We start from the raw sequence: 17,472 nt of genomic DNA on the forward strand, positions 1-17,472 counted from the left end.
GCTTCAAAGAAATAGCTGAGAAAACACCAAGTGGAGAGCAGAAGCACTGACCCAGAAGGTGCCTGGCACCTCTGCAGGGGTAGGGTCAGTGGGAAGGAGAGAGAAGAGCTTGGGAAAAGCCAACATTTTCTCACACTGTGTTTAAATGGTATTTGGTGCCCCTGTAGCACTGCATTTGAAATATTCAGGTCTCTACTAATGTCAATATCTTTGTCCTCTGTTAATGAGCTTCACACTCTTGGCTATTGCAGCCTTCTCCTACAGCTGAACAAGCACCTTTGTGAGTGGGCTGTGTGCACTCCCAAGGACAGGGGTGAGTGCAGCTGTGTTGGCTTCCTGGGGTGGGCTGGGCCTGAGGAAATGGCAACACCTGTGTGGTGTCACCATGACAGGGCAGTGGGGCAAACTTCAGGTTTGCCTTCCCTGACCCTCCAACATTTATACCTCTCTTTTTTCTTTTAGGAGAGACTCAAATCTTGTTCAGGGAAGGCCTGGGACATGGTTAATGCTACTGTAAGTGTCACTGCTTTCTTCTCCCAGAACCCAGCAGTTTTGTGGCTCAGCTGATGGTCAAAGCTTGACAGCAGCTGGAGTAGCCAGGGAGTGATAGTGCACTCTTTGTGCATGCTTTTATATGTATATTTATGTGCATCTTCATCCCATAGTGGATGTCATTGAAATGTCTTTGGCAACCAAGGGAGAGTGAGGGTTTGTACAGATGCTGTGAGAGAAGAAAGCACTGTTAGACTGAAGAAGGATAGGCAATAGCAATTTTGAAGCAAAACAATAACAATTTAAACAGTAGCTGACATTCTATTTGGAAAGACAGCAGGAATATTTGTTATCTTTTCTGCCAGAGTGGCCCAATCCTGATTTATTGATATTATCTTGAAGATGACAGAAAACCATATTAATCTACTTGAAATGAAAACCTGGGCTTTGTGAACAGCCGTTGACACTTTCTGAGGGGCGAAGTGATTGAAATCAATCATATTTTATAAGTCACAGCAGTTTCTGTAAGCAACTCGAAGATCCAGCTCCCCCACTAGTACCAGGTTTCCATCAATGACTGCAATCCAGCTGTCAGAAACAGCTTCTCAATTAAAGTTATCCTTGCAGTAATAGTGGAAATTGGATAGAACCATATGACCTCTCCATGCAAATGTCTGACCAGACGTGCAGTATTGTGAAGAGGCAGACCTGACTGAAGACTAAACAGAATTTTTCATCCCAAGGCCAAGGCATACAAATGGTACCCCTGGCACATGAAGGGTGAGCTCAAGGAAGGAGAAAAGACTGAGTTATGCAGGCTACAGTGGGAAGTGGAATGGGAAGTGACAGTCCAAACAACGCACCCATGGAATAACTTTTTGTGGAAGGAGCCTCTGGAGTTCACCCACCTCTCAAAGAGGCCCAAATTCAGTGTAAGAGCAGGTTGCTCAGAGCCTTGACAAGCTGCCCTCTGAACATCTCAGTTCAACATGTGCAGCTGGCACAACAGAAGGAAGGGATGACATCCCAGAGGACCTGGACAAGCTTGTGAAGTGGGCCCATGAACTTAATGAGACTCAACCTGTTCAAGTGTTGTACCTCAGCAAGGTATTATACCCGGGTAAGCACAGCCACAGACATGAGTTCAGAGGGGGAGAAAAACCCTTTGACAACAGCCCTGTGGAGAAGGACTTGGGGGCTCTTGTGGATGAAAAGCTGGACATGAGCCAAGCGTGCATTCACAGTCTATCATGGACTGAAACAAAAGCAGCATGGACGGCAGGTTGAGGGAGGGGATTCTGACCCTCTTCTCCATTCTGCTGAGACCCCAAGTGGAGTGCTGCCTCCAGCTCTGGGATCTGCAGCACAAGAAACAACATGGAGGTGTTGGAGTGGGTTCAGAGGAGGGCCACGAAGATGATCATGAAGGTCTCTTCCAACCCAAGCCATTCCATGAATTCCACCAGAGAAGGACATCCAGCCACCTCAAGGGGCAGCCTGTTGCAGTGATGAACTACTGTCACTGCAATTTTTTTTCATGACACTTAACCCAGATATTGCTGGTTGCATCTTGTGATGGTTGCATCTTGTCTTTTCTGTACCTTGTAAAAGAGTCTGGCTCCTCCTTCTCTATAACTTCCATCAGCTCATGGGATCCTGTAGTTATTTATCCATCTTAACTGCTCTTAGCCAGGCTGCATAAGCCCATTGCCCAACTCTTTTAGCCTCTCCTCATTTGTTATGTGTTCCAACCCCTAATTGTCTTCATAGTCATCTTCTGGCTTTGTCTCACTCTGTCCAAAACTGGACACTGCTCCTTATGCAGACTCAAAAGTGCCTCATAGAAAGGCATAGTGTTCTCCTGAGCTGCTGCAATGCTCTTGCCCAGAGTGTGGTTGCCCTTCCTCTCTGCTGGGAGGTTCTGCTGGCTGCTGGGCAGCCTGTGCTCACAGGGTACCCAGTGCTTTTCCCCAGAGAGGCTCCTGAGACAGTTGGTCCCCAGACTGTGCTGTTTTATGAGCTTGTTCTGTTCTACGTGCAGCTCTGTGTAGGCTTTTATCATTCCATTTTCTTTGATTGTTGAAGTCCCTCTGAATGACAGTCCTAACGTCCAAGTAGGTGATCTCTCCCCACCACCACAATTTGCTGTCATTCATATCTCTTTCAACCTCTATTTTCCTCCATGTGCAATCCTTTACGTGGTTAGTATTGCATGTGAAGGTGGACAAAATGACTGACAGAATGTGCAAATGTACCCCAGCATCACACATTTTTCCTGCAAAGTAACATCTCCATTTGTATGTCTGGCAGCACTGCCTGTGTAATTCCCTTCTGATTTTTTAACGCTATCAGCAGGAGACATCAAAAATTCCTAAGAAATACAAAAACCAAGACAGTTGTCTCAGCAGGTACCAGCCTCACATGCAATGCACATACTCTCCTTTATTGCTAAAGTCAAAAAGTGGCTGATGATTAGTTCTTATCAACTTATTTGCATATGTACACACAGACATCCCACTCAAGAGACTCGAAGAACAACATTTTTGTTTATCAAAGGGTCCAAGGGCAGCAGAAAACCACCTTCAGCATTGCCTCAGCTCAGAAACCCAGGGGCTCTCCCAAGCATTCAGTTCCACACCACACAAGGTCCCACACTTCCACTGGGGTCATTAATCAGTGCTTCACTATCACAGAGATGGGGGGCAGATTGAGGAGAGACTGTGAAAGATGAAAAGTGCCAATTAGTGCTAGGTGGGATTCAAGCTCCTGCCCACCACTACAGGGACTGGGGCTCCATTCCTGCTTGCCTATTTAAAAATTTGACTTGTTCGACCTGTTTGCACAACACACATCTTGCCGGGTGCACTGATGGGGCTAATGTCAATCTGAGCTGTCTGCAGTCAGATGTACAGCCACAGCCTGAGCTGATGGCTCTGATACTATATCTCTGGCCCCATTTGTCAGCAAAAAGTGACAAGGACAGCATCATTGTAAATCCAGAAGGTTAACAGAGAGCTAAAACACGACCGTGGTCCAACATATTTGTGTATGGCAGCTCCTTTCTGTATACAATTACCACAACTGTGCTTATAAAGTGCAAAGCACTCAGGTACCAAGCACAAATATTTGGTTATTTCCATAATCTTCTTCTTATTAAAAATACACCTGATTTATATTGGCCTTAAATCAGAGACTTCAAGGAATTAATTTTCAGTCCACACTGTGCTCTGAATCAATTTTGATTGAGCAAAGGCTCTTATGCCAGGCCCTCACTCTGGGTGTACAAGGAGGAATGCAGGAGTATGGAAATGAAAGCCTCTCCATACCTGGGGTGGTGCATGTCCTGCAGCCAGTGGGGTCAAACACAACCATCTTGTCAACACTGTCAGCTTGGTTGGCTTTGAGGCAGCACGCTGGAATGTCAAAGTACTTGGATTGGGAGAAGGTACGTGCAGGGTGTGAGGAAAGTAACGCAGGCATCAGCATGCTGCTGCAGCTGCCACAGTGCAAACCTCAGCCAGCTCAAATGTACATGCCAGCCTGCTCACATACTCAGCCTGAGCGCTCCTCTAAGTGAGAGCCATGTAATTAATTAATTAGTCAATAAAAATATACACTTGGTTATTGTCTGTTGGTCACTAGTCATCATATGGAGATATATTTACCCAATACCACTAGAAAGATACCACCAGAAAGCCTTGACCCCACCCTGTTGACTGCTGACCTCAGCAGAGATCAGGTTTAGGGACTGCTGCATACCTGTGTGACCAGCTATTCTGCCTTTTGGGAATGGTTGAATAAATCCAGACCTTCTCTTTGGGGAGATACTTGGTTTAGACATAGATCTGTTTTTCTTATGCAAACTGGATACTTTTTCCTTCTGGAAAAGTTGGGCCCAGCCCTTTATTTCTCATTACGTTGGCAAACGGATGCCAGATCTTCTTCATTTTCCATTGCAGGAGTTTGGCCAAGTGGAGTTGATCACTCACCTGCCCAGCTCTCCCTTTCCCACCTGCACAGGAGCGTCAGCTCCACAGCCGATGACCCAAGGAGCTTCCTAGAAGATACAAAAAACTGGTTACTTTTGTGTCCTGGTGCTTCACAACTGAGGCTGCAGTAACTAAACATTTTAATCCTTCCCATTATCTTTGCCTTGAAGAATGTTGTAATATTCCATAATCCATTTGAATTTGGATAAGAACAACAGGCTCCTGGAATGCAATGCTTCTCATTGTCTAATGTGCTCAGTCAACTGCAATATTCAGAGAACTGAGTAATAGCAGCAATGTATAACCCTAATACAAACTACATAGTGGAAGGATAATCTAAATTGTGTTTCTGAACCCGTTCTTCGTTAAATTCAGGTAGGACCAAAAAGAAATTATTGTCTTCCTGAAAAATAGCCAGCCCAGAACATGGCCTTATGAGTTTTGAGTTCCCTTTATCAACACCCTGAGTGAACAGAATTTTTTGGTCTTTCCAGAGCAGCAATGATTATCATCTGCGCTCTGTGTTTTCTGATGAAATGTATTACACCCAAGGTAGCATTTTTAATATATGACTCAATTTTTTTTCCATTACTTTTGTTTCTGTCTCATCAAATGGACTTGGTTATATTATTTATGGCTCAAATCGAGCCAGTTTTCAGTGTGTGTCACATGGACTTGGGAGACATGTACCTAGTAATTAAGTAATTGCTGTGGATGGAGCATGCCTTCAAGCATCATACTTGGAGCACTTCTGCCCGCTTTGCAAGCCTCATCATACATAAACATGCTTTGTCGTACCACAATCAGAAACTGAAGATGCCTGTACAAATTTGGAAAAGACATGGTCATATCATCTCAGCCTGTAAGAACAGCAGAGGCTTAAACTGACCACAGCTCATTGGACCTGAGGCAGGAGAAACTCTTTGGCCCTGCTTGACCCAGAGGTCAAATGTGGCAGCTGCCGTGCTCCACTTGAGTCTCACCATTTATGAATCAGCTCTCCCTAAGGAGAGCCAGACCTGGTCAGTCTGCAAAGGAAGAGCAACATAAGTGACTCATAAGAGATGATTCACTCTTGCTGAGAATACAGATGTCCTGATGGAGATGCTGCAAGTGCTGTACTGTGGAAAGCCCTTAGTTCACCAGAGGTTGTTGTCTGGATGCTCCTAAGGAGAAATGCCAGACCTTACAGTGTGTCTATATCTACAGTGTTTTCTGCCTCTGTAATCCATGGTAGGATTGAATCAGAGCCAAAGACCAGCACAGCTGATCTTGTACCTGTTTATGTTGTGTTCACCACTTCCCTCCTAAAATAAAGCAAGGATCCCTTAGTCAGGCACACTTTTTCTCATATGTCCTTGTGTGTCCATTACACAAGGTGGCAAAGCAGCATGGCCACCAGCGCCCTGAAAACAGTATCTTGCTTTTTACTTTGGGGTGTTTCAGGTTCTAAACTGGTGTTTTTAAGTCGGTGTCTTAATAATCCCTACTTGGACCCCTGTTTCAAACACCACCCCAAATCCTACACTCTACCCTTCCCTCTCTTACAAAGGGACAATTGAGAAGATCCTAAGTAGGATCTAGTACAAGCTAAAACATATTGAGTTTCCTGGGGAAGCATTCCTGGTACAGCAAAAGACCTAGTCCCTGGATCCTGGCCAATCTGAGAAACACAAGATGAGAGGGTGAATAACTTCCCATAGATAAAGAAAATAATGTTCTGAATCAGTGAAAGAACAAAAATAAGGCCTTTACATTTGTATTTACATTTATATGTGCAGGATAAATTGTACCTGTAAGGTACTCACATTGATTATTGCTATTATCTCACCAGCATCCCTTCGGGTATGGTACAAGAAGTTACTTGTGATATTATTATTTCTGAAGTTATTCTGATAGTTTCATCCACTTTACCATACTGCGTGCTGTCTAGTCATTTTGAAGACAATAGTTTGTGTTGTACAACAAAGTCATTAAAAATCAAACAAAAATACAGAGCCTGTCCTTAGCTATGTTATTTCTGCACTTTTATCTGGCCGGCCACTGTACTGCAGGAGGCAAAGGTCCTGGGACAAAACCATATGTGACTGCAATGTACCCCCATCTTCAAGAGGGCAGAACCAACCTTTTCAAGCAGAAGAGTGTTCAAACAATTTTTTCCACTAGACAGTAGTGAGCCTTCTCTCTCACACCCTTGTGTGCCTCTGTGGGGCTGGGCTCCTGTGATCAGAGGCAGAGTGGTGCTCTCCAGACCAGCCCATGGACAGCAGTGCCCCTCTTCTGCAAGGGCTGCTGCCTCTGGAAGTCAGCCCAGATGGCCAAACCCCAACCCAGCTGCCTGGAAGGTTTGAGAGGTGCGTGCAGGCTTTAGCTCTCTCTCCATCCTTCACCACCCTTTGTATCTGCAGGTGTTGAAACCTGCACCTAGCCATGGCCATGTTCCCATATTATTTTGGGATGCTGCCAACTTTGGAGAAGGTTAATGAAGGAAAATAACATCTGTAGCAGTTTATAAGTGAGCTAATTCTAGAACAGACTGTTGTGGGTGAAGACAAGGTATATCTGTAGATCAACATCTCTCCAGATGCCAAATTCTAACCATCTGCTATGGGCAATTACAGAAAAAGAAATCCTTAAAAAAATATAATCTCTTGTATAGGAAAACTGCAGCAGCCCAGCTATTTAATTAGGCATCAGCAATCCCCAAGCTGTACTATTTATAGAAAACTTAGAAAAATGAAGAGGAAAGCACCTCACAGAACTCTTGCTTTACTTGAGCTCCTGTGTTTCCAGTACCTGTAGAAGAATGATACAAAAACCTGTCAGTAAAAAGTTATTGGATATTTATTTTTAAAGAAATACAAGTCAAGCTAGTGAAAGTGGTGTCTTTGCTGGCATACAGACATTATTCCAGGGCACTTCCATGTAGATTTGAATCTTTCTTACTGCAGCCCACTGGCTTTTCTCAATAGCCTTTCTTGAGTTACCTCCATGCCTGTGCATTAACTGGTGGGCAGCAATCCACACAAACCCTATACAGGCTGCACTCCTAGGTGGGTGCTGGCAAAACCCTCAAGTGTTCTACAGGGCTTTCATTGTTGCAAAGATGCCTGAGGCCAGAGACCACAGCGCTGAACTAGAAAACTGGAGAGGAGCTCTTCAGGCTGACAGTGAAGAAGGCCAAAAAAAGGAAAGAGAAGCAAAAGAAAGGAAAAAAAAAAAGGGAAAATATTCTTGTGAGCTCTACATCACTGAGCACTTAACAGTATTTTTAGTAAGTGCTCCTATGACATTTGAGACAGATACACCTTTCTTCATATCCCCCCCCAACACATACAAACACACACTTTAAGACACTGGACTATTTTTCTGCTGTCAGATCGCATCGAAGATTAAAACAAGCAACTTTACTAATATATTATTACTGCCATTATTCAAGCAATTCCCTCTCTAGAAGTTATGAAATATGGATAATAAATAGAATCTGAATAAGCACATATTTTCTTTGTTATGTTAATGACCTGGCTGAAGTCCACCAGAACAGGCTTATGTGTGTGACTGATTGCTTTGTTTCAAACCTCTGGATGCTTCATACAAACAGGCTCAAAAAAGGGCACTTTTGCACAGACCTGTTCATTTGGTGCTACCTCAGCTGGGAGAAGAGCCCGGTCTAAAAACTCTTTTTTAACCAAGACATTCTTACACTAATGAAAATAAATTCATAATTGGCACTTGGGAAAAAAAAATTCCTAGCAATAGGCAATGCGAGAAGTGTCTTTGGGCCTCTCCTATAAAATAGCATATTTCTTATGTTTATCAAAGCCCAATCCACGGACAAGAGATGATGCATAGGGATGAGGCAGTTACTCTAATGAGTCCTAGTTTCTGGGATATTAAACTTGACCAGACAATGAAAACACAGTTAAAGCACAAGATAAAGCAATGGGTGTGATTCCTAGAGGTTGGTTCCTAGGAATTTGGCCACTAAATTCTTTCCAGATATGCCCACCACCTTGGTTTAGAAAAAGTGCTGTAAATAAAATTTCCTCCAAGATTCACAGCATTTTTTTTGCCTGATTTGAGTAACACAACAGTAAGAATATTCTCAGTTTCTCTGCCTCCCATTTTGGTGTCCTTCCATTTTAGCCCCTCCCCTGATCAACATCCAGGTCTATAACCATGTTTTCTCAGACCTCAAGTTTTAATGAACCTGGCAAAAGACCACCATGAACAATTTTTTCCCAAGAAGGAGCTGGACAGGCCATACAGCTGAGTCTTGTGTGATGTTCAAACACCTGGAAATGGAGAACATGTAAGTGGCCAAAAAATATAACTGCTCTTCAGTCTTTGAAAATTTCCAGGAGGAAGTGAGATCATTTCCTGAAGTGTTTAAATGGCAAGGTCTTTTCATCCACAAAATAATTGTGTGAACCCTGGAAATTTGCTTTGGAATTTGCTTTGCTTTCATGAGCTGATTGCATCCAGCAGTATTAGTAAGAGAAGCCACCCCAGATAATCTCTCCTGCCACATGTGATGTTCACCTCTCTACATGCACTTACAATGAACTACTGTAAACATTGGAGCCTTCAGTTCCCACTGCTATGGTAATTCAAGCAGGTAAACTCACCAGAAACCTTAGGGGGTTTTTTTGTTTTACTGACATGGACCTGGAGCTCATGAGAGCCTCCCCAGTGCCAGCCCTGACACAGCAGCACTGTGCACAGTCACACAGGACATGTGGAGCTTGAGCAGCCAGAGTAGGAATTCCCTCACTCTGTGCAACGATCACATCTCACGTCTGAACTGGACAAGCACTTTTGGGTTATCTCCTGTCTGTAACTCAGCTTTTAGCCTCTTTCAAGACTGACAACATAAGTGCCAACTAGCATCAGTTGTGACATGGATACCTTGTAGAGGCATTTCTAAGTGACTAGTTGGAGAATGGCAATATATTGCCTCACCATATCCAGGCTGCCAAAACCCCTGCTGCTTTCTTTGCTCCCTGCAGCTCAGGGAGGAGTGCAGAGAGTGGGGCAGGACTGTTGCTCTAAGCACGTAAGGTACAACCAAACTCCTGAATTCTCCTCTTTCCCTGTGCTTTATTCTCAAGCCAGAAGTAGTTACTGTCTTTCTGAGCACAATATTAAGTCTTCAAAGGTGTTGTGCCTGCCAAATTGTTCACTGAAGAGGGAGTTCCTTTGGGTGATGCTCCTCTGAAGCTATTGTCTCCTTAAAGCACAATGCTGACACCACACCAAGTAACCAAATAAGAGAACTAGTTCCCTAGGATTTGCAAGTTGTGGAATCTGACTCTGTTTTTATATCCCTGTGTAAATCAACAGTAATGCCTGAGTGAGCTCAGATCCCAGCTCCCAACTGGAGACATTCCACCCCAGTTCCTAAGAAGAGCAGGCACAAACACTTGAGCTATAAAGTGCAAACCATTTGATGAATTTTCCCATACAAAAATTTCAGAAGACATAAATACAGACCTGTAGTTTCTCTTTGGGGCTGGACAGACCCCATGCATCCAAGGGAGGCACCTGGAAGTAACAAGACAGAAGGGTGAGCCCATGCTAGACTTTTTACCCAAAGCAAATGCCGTCTGCTGTGCAAAAATTGCTGTTTCACCTGCCACATCCTGCCTGCCCCTTTTCTTCTTTCAAGATCCCAGGCTGGAGCTGGCAGAGACAAGTGAAACTGTCTGTCTGAGCCATCCTGTGGGTGAGAAGCTTTCTTCAAGGAAGTTATTTTACTCAGGGAATCTGGCAGTCCGTAAATCACAAGACTAATGTTCATTGTAAATTAATGCAGAATCAGCCAGGCAGAAAACTCCAGTGGCTATAATATTTCACGCGCTATAAATAGGAGTAGTTGCTTTGTACAACATGAACTAACCAAGAAAAAATAGGACATCTCTTACGTTGTGGCTACAAAGACTCCCTCCATGCACCTGAAGAAAGTAATAGTATCATTTATTTCATGATCAATGTTTAGGCTTCAAAGGAAAAAATCCACTTCTTCTTGGCTGATCTTGGGTGAAATTGAGTTTGTTGTTAACCTCCTGCACTAGAGAGGGAACAAAGCTTTATGCATTGTTCATCTTTTATCATCATAGAAAAGAAATAAACAGATTTCAATATAACATTTCCCTGGCTCCAATTCATATCATAGTGCCACTGAACCTGTTAACAGGTTGAGGTTCAACAACAGACCAACAGAACTATCCAGATCTGACTCAGGGCTTCTTCAGGGTCGAGAGAGAGCCCTCAGGCTTGAAGCAGGCTGTCAACAGAATATATGATGGGGATGGCAGTGGCTCTGGCCTGCAGGATGGTCTCCCCACCTCCTGCTCAGTTTAATCCAATTTCCCCTCCCAGGTCTGGCTGTCTAGGGCTCTGGCACAAGCAGAGAAAACACTGAGACAGCACTCATGTAAAGACTATCACTACCCCAGCTGTCTGCAGCTTCAAGCAGCAGAAATCAGCTGTTGAGGAAAGAGGTATAACTCTGGGAACCAGCTGGGTGTCTGGTGTTAATGAGTCATGTCACTGCTTTTTCATTCTTAAAACAACAATTGGTATGCCTTTATGCACAGTGATGGTGCTTGTGTCACCTCTGGCTAAGACAATCTGCATTTCGGGTGCTCCTGGGAGGTGCCGCAGCCTGATCCACCTGGGATGGGAAGCCACATGGGACTCCCAACAGGGAGGTTGGTTTGTAAAAACACATAAGGCCAGAGCTCCAGGAGGAAAAACTGAACAGAACCTGTCACTCTCATGCTCTCCATTGCCTCCCTGTTGTGTAGCTGTACTTGCATTCCCCAGCCTTTACCTTCTATTTTTGAAAAAATTCTAGACATTCACAGTCAGCTGCCTTTGAAGCTCCCCTGACCTTCCCACGTGTGCACAACTCTTGCAGGTGGCTTAAATGATGAAGTCAACGTCAGCTCAGTAAAAAAGACCAGATGAACATCCTACAAACAGGCAAAATGAAGGCAGACTGTTTGCATTGCAGAAGATCCAGAGAACATGTAACCATGACTCTGTACTGAGGAATCTGCTTTCATTGCCCATCAGTGGCTCTACTGGTCTTACATCAGCTGCCAGCCTGACCGATGTTATTTATGAAGGACCTCAAAGTCACAGCAAACAGGAAACCCAGTTCCACTACAGTCAGTGGGGGTTAGACAAGGAGGACCACAGAGTTCAAATGCTCTTGCTGTATCAGGTGCAATGAGGCTTCAGGTGACTTCTCAGGATCAGCACAGGGCTACTCAGATCTGGTAGCTGATGAATGTGAAAGAGTTACTTGTCAGGGGCCACTTGGATTGTGTGGCTGCAAATGCAGCATGGGGTGTGGATGGGACCCTGCACCCTCCCACAAGATAATAACTGGAGAGGTGGAGGTGGCACCTCAGTAAATCTGATTGTTTACAGATTCACAGAGCAGAGTTGGTTTTTTTCTCCTTGCACTCTCCTTTATCTTTGAGTGTCATATTTCCCTCAGCAGTGGTGCAGCTTACTCCAAGACTGCCCTTCTTAAGGCCTCAGGAGATGAAGCCACTCTGTGAAATTCTACACTCTCTAAATCTAAAAGGACATTTGATATATTGCTAGGGATTATTATAAAATATACATGTCTGGTCCCAAATCTAGCCTTGGAAAATTGTTGTATTTCTTCCCTAAAAGATTGGAACCTGATACAGACTAGAAGTCAGGTACAGTGTGACTTCCCATTCTCAAAACAGGTCCCCTCTACCATGAGACTTGCAGTGTATATTAGTACTTAACAACAAAATGGGTGGGGGTGGGGGAGAACGACACAGGTTTCTGCACTAGGAACCCAAAATATGACATTCAGGCTTTCAGCTGGTTTCTCCTGAAGCAGTGCCTGAAACAGCTTTCTGAAAAAGGGAAACGGACATTTTCTCAGTTATAATCAAAGAAAGTCATGATTTCACAGAGACACTGTGACTTTGTCTGTCATCTGTGTGTAATGAGGCAAGCAATAGAAACACCATGTCTTTTGCTATGTATGCTTTCAGTGTATCAACACATTCATCCATCTGTACCTTACATCACCCTGTGTATATTGGCTCAAACACAATTATTTAGAAAACCTGTGGAAAAAATGTGTGACTGAAAAGCTGAAATGTGGTATAATCCTAATAATTCCTCAGTAATAGCACAGAGCTCTTATCACAATCTCTTCACGCATTTGATTTTGCCTCTAAATCCCTCATGCTCTCTCAGGCTAGTTATCCTTACAGGATGGAGGTCAGGTTGCATCCAGAATGGAAGATTCTTCTCTGATAGCATGTCCAATATGAGGGAGATTCCCTGCCTTCAGCAAGTCTTTTAAATGAGATTATTGATTTCATTTTGCAAGTGAATCAAAGTAGATCACCTGACCAAGAGTGCAGGGATTTAACTTGAGGGGTAAGGACAAAAGGCGAAAGTTTTTCTGGGAAGTGGTGAGCAGAACCAGCAAAGAAAGACTCCTTCAGTTTTGAAACTCCCAACTCTGTCCCAGACATTTTTGGAGAAAACTGAGAGCAACAGAACCCCTGGTTCTTTTAGCAGCTCATTGAGTTGTAGTTGCTTAAAATGATGTAAGTTTTCCCTGAAGACATTCACCTAATGCAAGGTTACCCTCCCTACATTGGTTATCAGATCTAGGCACTGAGATCACTGTAAGTTCAAAAGGGCCTTCATCTCTGAAACAGTGGAGAACATGGGAAGAAGGTCAAATGATATGAAATACAGGATAGTTCCAAAAGGAGATTCTCCTGTGAGGTTTGACATATAAATTGCTGCATTCACTCATAAACCCAGCTCTGGGTAAGCCACTGGAGAAATACTTATAAAAGAAGAAATACTTTATAGGCTAAAAGTAGTCTTGCAAAAAGCAACTAATTTTGGAGAAACAAATATGGTCTCTTCACAGGGGATTTCATACACACTGTTTCCATACTGGCTGTTGGATTATGGGTCATTTGTGCCTGGCACCAGCACATTCACCTCTGGGGTAATGGGCTCTATCAGCAATAACAAAGATGCTCTGCCCTCTGTTTTCTGGAGGGAGTGACAGAAAGGCTCCACAGAGCTGGACAAGTTTTCCTGCCACAGCACCAGTTTACATCAAAAGCATGATGGTGTTTCCTTCCAGATTGAAGGCAGTGCTTTTTGATGCCTGTTTCTATTTAGGGAATGCACGTAGTTCTCGCCAGACTCTGAAGAAAGGAGACTAAACTGCAGCAGCCTGGCCTGCCTCAGCACAGCCCCATTTTAGTAAGTCAAAATAACTACATTCCCAGCCAAAATCTTCCATAGGTATAAATGGGAGGGAGGGTGAGCTTTAACCTCTCGACATGTTGGTGGGTGAGTCACTCCAGCCTGCTGGGATTCCAGTCCATGGCACATATCCCAGGCTGCAGCAAGGAAGCCCAGGGCATGAAGAGGGGAAGGCAAGCAGAGCTGTTGCTCTTTCAGCTGCCCTGGCTCTTGTGATCCTGGCTCTGTTCCCCAACATAATTTCCATTACCTTGAAGAATGATCCAAACTACTCCAGTAACATGATCAACCAAGTACGAAAAAGATCCAGAGATGATTCAGTATGTTGGTGCTACGGAGGCACAAAAGCAATGGTGTATCTCAGTAGCTCCCCTTCTCTCCAGTTCCTGCACAGCCAGAGGGATGCTGAGCACCAGCCTGCCTTGCAGTGACAAAGACAGCACAACTCTCCCTAACATATTTTCTACAACTGCTGTATTTGGCTGCAGGTGGCTCACTTTGGAGAGGGCAAACCCAGAAATGTTCCATTGTTTCACATTGCTGTGTGTTAGAAATAACCAGAGAATTTAATTTCAACACAGAGTTATTGAGTTTTGTATCATTTTGCTCTCTGGAAATTTTTATCTGTGGAGTGTAAGACAAAGGCAGAGGTAAAAAATCCCTGTTATTGCCTATTTTTTTGTTCGGTGGTGCTTCTGCTTTGCACTTTGCTTTTGCACTCTCATTTACAAACTGGTCACAACAATGAATTAATTTGCTGTTTACTTGAACCATGTAGCATACTGAGTTTCACTACAAGTACCCAGAAAACATTTTTCCTCAGATAATCCTTTATGGCTTTAATGTTCGAGGATCAATTTGTCCCACAAGATGAAACAGAGGTCAGAAATTCATTGCAGTGTGACAACACTCTGTTACTCCACTTATTATTATGGCAACACATTCTGGTACCATAAGAGTTAAGACTTGCATAAACATTCCAATTTGAAATCTCATTTTGAGAGATCTGCAGCTCAGTCATAGAGTTTTGCTGTAGGCAGAACTTGTCATACAAATATTCAGCCTAGAACTAATTTTCTTTAACATGTTTTAACATCTTCCAAAACAAACAAAGACTTCAGCACTTTTAAAAATACAGTTCTCTGTATCTTGATCAAAACACAAGACTTGATTCAACAAAGAGCAGCTATAGTTTGAAGCTAATATAAATTATAGCAAGGTTAAGTGAATTGAGTTACTCTAGAAGTAAACTAGAAAAACAGACTAGTAGACCAAGCTCAAAGTCACTTTGTTTATTAGATACTCTCTTAGAGCCTCCACTAGATTTTACTTTAACACCAGCTTGGAATCCAGCTGAACTCTGCTTCTCAGAATAACACGTCCAAAAAGGATAGAAAACCTGGTTTATAAAAACCTGTTTTCAGATGATCATATATCATTTACTGAGGCATCCAATCATACTTCAAACTTGTTTCAGCTAAGATAAGTTGGAAGAGTGTATCTCACATCTCCTGTTCTCATTTACTCAAAATGAAAACTCACCTTCAAGGGACAATACCTTGTGTCAAACACAAAACAGGGCTGACTTCAAATAATCCAAACACTGATCTAGTTTGTAGCTAAAGCAGGTCAGGGTGTTTTGCATTTTGTTCAGGAATTTCATAACATTCATTTAAACATCAAAGGCATCAATGCAATGAACAATTAAATACTCCATAAAACATACTATACTGCTGAACTCCACACCTGTGCTCCTTTTCTGGTGCTCTTCTTGTATTGAAGGGAGAGAGAAAGGAACTGTCAGTGGGTAACTCACTTCAGAGGAGCTCTGGGATATCGTCCAGCTGAACCACCTTCTGCAAGCTCTTGTTTTCCTTCTCCAGCTATTAAGAAAATGTACATGATGAGTTCAGATGTAGGAGGCTTCATCCGGACAGATCTTCCCTGAGAATCTGTAGCAGAAACACAAGCAAGAGGGTTGCTGCCAAGCATCCTTCTTGGATTTGCAACAAATAGCAACAGCATGTTCGGAAACAGCCTTAAACTAGAGAAGTTTATTTTCCTTTCAGTAACCACACTCCTCTGGGGAGTTTCAGCAAACGTGGATCCCACAAAAGGTGTACATATGTGGTTTTTACTTCAACTTCTTCCCAACACCAACCTTTTTGACTGTGTCTATCAGCAGTATGTGTGTCTCTGCAGAGGTGACCTTGTGGGCACCTCCACAGATGACATCAATAGCAAAGCATCTCCTTTCCCCAAACCATAGCCAGAAAAAATCTCAGATATAACAAAAGGGAAAAAAAAATTGTTGCATTTCCAAAGAGCATTGGGATTGGTAGGAAAGAGAAGGAACGGGGCAGAAACTACAGTTATGCTGCATGTCCCTGGAAAATTGAGGTGAATAACTGTCTGGTAAAGCTTCACTTGGAATACTGTGTTCAGTTTTGGACCCCCAGTATGAGATAGATGATAATAAATTCGAGAGAGAGCATCAGAGAACTGCTAAGAAGGTCAGGAGCCTTAAGGCAAAAAGTGGCAGCTGAGAGAATTGAATCGTTTAATCTTGTTTAATCTGATAAAGAAGAGACTAAGGGATGATTGGGTAGTAGTCTACAAGTATTTTTTGGGGTATTCACACAAATGAAACAAGCCAAAATTTTGGTACTGCCAGCTGATCGCAAGGGGGACAATCCACAGATTGTGGCTGGGATAGACGTTAGAATAAACCTCCAGCTTTAGTTTAGAGATAGTACAGGGTACTCAGGGAGGTTGTGGAACCTCTGTCCTTGGAGATTTGTGAGACTTAGCTGGACAAAGCCATACCTAACCTGGTAAAGTGGCAGCGCTGGTTCAGGAGGTTGGACATGATGACCTCCAGATATTCCTTCCAGCCAAAATTTCTGTCACAAATTATAAGTCCTGTTAATTGAAAGTAAATGAAACAGCTTCAAAAGGAAATGTGGTTCCTCACAGGGGAGGAAAAAATATCTCTGCCTGTATGAAAAAACGGACTCTGAACCTTCCAAATCCATACAGACCAAATGATGAAGATGCACTTGGAGATGAAAGAGAGTGCTCACTTTTCTGGAAATGTTGCTTTAGCAAGTTTAAGGTCATCAGATTATTTTAAGAGAACAAAAAGTAGCCTCATTAAAAACCAGAATTCTCCATACTTCCTGCTCAGAGCTGGAACATAAAGCCCCAAAGGTTCTTAGAGAAGGGCACTTTTAGACAGTAAAATACCTAATATATACTGGGAGTTATATATACTTTCAAAGGGATAGCTATTCTGCTGTACGGGCCAAGGCATTGGACTTTAGAAACAATATTTCATGCACTTTAAATATAGATATAGCTCCTATGGTTACTTCCAAAATAACCTAGGAACCCTGAGTTCATTTGTCTGCCACTAGAAAAAGTTCTACAGTCGAGTTTGAATAATCTCGTGGCTTCTGCAAAAGCTTGTTTAAAACTAAAAACATACATAAAAAAAGAACGAACAAAAAAATCAGATTTAACCAGTGAAGATCATGTGGCCAAGAAATAAGCCCTTCCTCAAAATATCTGAAGTTTCTTGCGCCATTTCTCCCTTTAGATGACTTTAATGAGATAAAGCTGTTTACATTTTTTCAAACCCACTTTATTTCCTGCATTTCCAGCTGCGATCCACAGTTCGTGCTCAGTACTGGTA

The 17,472-nt window shown here is 43.0% G+C and overlaps 1 long non-coding RNA gene across 2 annotated transcripts; it reads right to left on the reverse strand.

Annotated features, from left to right (window-relative positions):
* Positions 1-2,916: 2,916 nt before the first annotated feature.
* On the reverse strand, positions 2,917-17,088 carry LOC121663219. Of its 2 annotated transcripts, XR_006015569.1 has the most exons (5): positions 9,975-17,088; positions 7,234-7,277; positions 4,482-4,549; positions 3,819-3,905; positions 2,917-3,210 (listed from the first exon to the last, which is right to left on the reverse strand). It is a non-coding gene; the product is annotated as an uncharacterized LOC121663219 (long non-coding RNA). The 2 variants fall into 2 exon arrangements; XR_006015568.1 differs by having other exon boundaries at positions 3,819-4,549.
* Between the last annotated feature and the right edge of the window lie 384 nt (positions 17,089-17,472).

The sequence above is a fragment of the Corvus kubaryi genome, unplaced genomic scaffold, assembly GCF_017639235.1.
Source record: "Corvus kubaryi isolate FWS band 111438036 unplaced genomic scaffold, C.kubaryi_AGA036_p1.0 37266, whole genome shotgun sequence".
Lineage (NCBI taxonomy): Eukaryota > Metazoa > Chordata > Aves > Passeriformes > Corvidae > Corvus > Corvus kubaryi.